At 36.4% G+C, this 2,509-nt stretch overlaps 1 protein-coding gene across 1 annotated transcript in view; it reads left to right on the top strand.

Annotated features, from left to right (window-relative positions):
* The first annotated feature begins 1,123 nt into the window (after window positions 1–1,123).
* LOC107723603 (growth factor receptor-bound protein 2-like) overlaps window positions 1,124–2,509 on the top strand; it is a 65,978-nt gene continuing 64,592 nt past the window's right edge. Inside the window, exons 1-2 of the mRNA XM_016532311.1 lie at window positions 1,124–1,282; window positions 2,377–2,467. The gene's annotated coding sequence lies outside the window, so the exon portion shown is untranslated. The remainder of the gene's footprint in view (window positions 1,283–2,376; window positions 2,468–2,509) is intronic.

Here is a 2,509-nt window from a genome sequence, read left to right as displayed (position 1 = left end):
CTACTTGCATTTGAATCATCAGTGGCAAATTCTTTTAATATGAAAACATACTTACAGGCTGTGAGTCAGAAGCGCTAGACTGTCCTTGCAAATTTGGAACTGCCCCACTTTATAGAACAGCCGTTGAGCACAGACCCATTATATGCTACTCTGCAGGTTCAGGAACGTGGACAAGTCTTAACTTTTATAAAGAATATATCTTTGGATTTGAGACTTTAGTCTTTGCAACTTTACAGATCTTCTTTATGCACCAAGAGCTTGTAATACTCCAAAGAGAAAGGAAAAATTGAAATCGCATCATATGACCCCTTTAATATGCAAATTAGATGCAATGTATAGATACATTGTATAAAATGGGAAAACCAGTTTATGGACATTTTATGCACATATTCCATAAAGTACAGCAGTATATTAAATCATTCTGTTATTTCTTTCATAACATAGTTGTGAATCATCTTTGTACAAAGTTTGGCTAAAAATAGCCTGAAACCTCAAAACTGATCAGTGAATGAAAAATAAAACATTGTTTTTGCCTATATACATGCCTTTTAATGTCTATTTATCTTTTTTAATAACTTTGACCTGGCGTCCTCTACAAAGGACATAGAATAAAATCTGAATAAAATCAAAGACTATAAAAATATATTTAAAAAAAAAAAATGTCTCCATTTGTTTCTTATGCTCCAACCAATGTAATGACAAAAAATAAATTAATTAAATTAAATTAATTCACAAAACTTTTTTTCTGGTTCTCAGGAGGATAATGTAGAATACAAGCTCCACAACAATGCAGTGGGTAATGACAAGTAGACTATAGACTATAGACACATGAAATAATACACTGTACCATTTGATTCTGACATTGTGTATGAATTAGTGTACATATGGATATGATTCAGTTTCAAGCGATGTTCTGAGCTTCAACAATCAAGACAGTTTGTCAAACACTCTGGAAGTTGTTTGTTTCCAGTAATATTAAGACACTCTTGATGTTTGGACAGAAGATGGCGCTTTGCTGCAAAATACTGAGCATCAATGAAATCAGTTATAAATTGTGTAATGACACAACTCGTCCACTAGGGGCAGGCGGAAGCTGAACTCGCGGACGTCGCTGAATCAAAGAGGAAACGGAAACAAACAGAAAATACAGCAATTTTTCACCATTTCAAGTCAGGTTAGGTACAAGAGCTCAACCTCATCAACGATTAAAGACCAATTAGAGTGGATTCTGAGTTCTTGAAAACGAGAGAGCGAGTGTTGGCCCTCACAGTTGTTTTCAGGAGTGAGTATATGAAACTACAGCTTTTCTCTGACTGCCAGCGTCAATGTTTTTTTCCATGTTAACATGAGCAAAAGGCCATAAAGCCTCTGTGCTCTTCTATACATTACCACTATTCGTTATTATTTGTGGTCACGGAATCATGGATTTTATGCTTCTAGACACGTTGACAGAAGAAACTCGTTGTTTTTTTTAGTTATTTTAACTTGATTTTTAAACTAGAACCTTTGGAACTGTACTAGAATTAGTCATGTTTATTTTTTTATTATCATTTAAACGATGCATTGTGAATAGAAATACTTTAAAAACTTTTATATAATATTTAGAATTTGAAAGTTAGTTTTATGTTGCGTTAATGCATATATAATGGTAAACAATTTTACTTATTAACGTTTAATTTTATATGTATTTTATATGAATGTTGTAAAGATTATATGGTTCTGTTATACGATGGTAAGTCTTTGTTTCAAGATTCAAGTAGCGTTAGACAAAACGTCTTTGTCAAATGCTGCCTGTTGAATTGCAGTAACCTTACTATGTAAGATAACAATATGATTAAAATGTACGATAATACAGCCCTATGCTTTAAATAACATCCAAAGCATTTCCGGTGTCATTTACGCAATTTTCTCCGCTAGAAATCTGATATCGTTAATACATTACAGCTCGTTTACACGTTGACTTATGTCTGCGCAAATCATGATATTTGCTAAAAATCTAATATTATTCTGTGCACGTTCTAAAGCGCTATGACGTTATCGAGCCTTGAGTTCGCGAACGCTGCGAAATTCTTACGGTTTATTGGTCGAGCAACAGACGGAGCGAAGCCAATTGGGTATTGACGCCTCTTCTCGGGCTTTGATTGGCTGACGCCGTTTTGACGCGCTAATCTGATTGGACGGTCCGCTCTAGCCGCGGCGCGTAATTGGCCGCTTGAGACGTCAAGCAGACGGGTTTCCTTCCTCTTTATGGAGAGCGTTTGCTTTTTAATGCCAGTTGTATCGTGGGGCGCGGCCCATTTAACAATCTAGAACACTAGATTAACACTATCGAGCCCTATCGGATTTTCTGAAAGACTGAAAGTATTTTGTTCGCAGGTTTCTCGCCGTGATCTTTATGTGAGGATCGCGAGGGAGGAGAGACGCGGGGCTGACAGAGAGAGAGAGAGAGAGAGAGAGAGAGAGGCAGGTGGAGATCATTGTGTCTTCTTGGATCTGTGCTCATCATCGC

The sequence above is a fragment of the Sinocyclocheilus rhinocerous genome, unplaced genomic scaffold (assembly GCF_001515625.1).
Source record: "Sinocyclocheilus rhinocerous isolate Xijiao unplaced genomic scaffold, SAMN03320098_v1.1 scaffold154, whole genome shotgun sequence".
NCBI classification, from domain to species: Eukaryota; Metazoa; Chordata; class Actinopteri; order Cypriniformes; family Cyprinidae; genus Sinocyclocheilus; species Sinocyclocheilus rhinocerous.
This window is presented reverse-complemented; position numbering and strand designations above follow the sequence as displayed.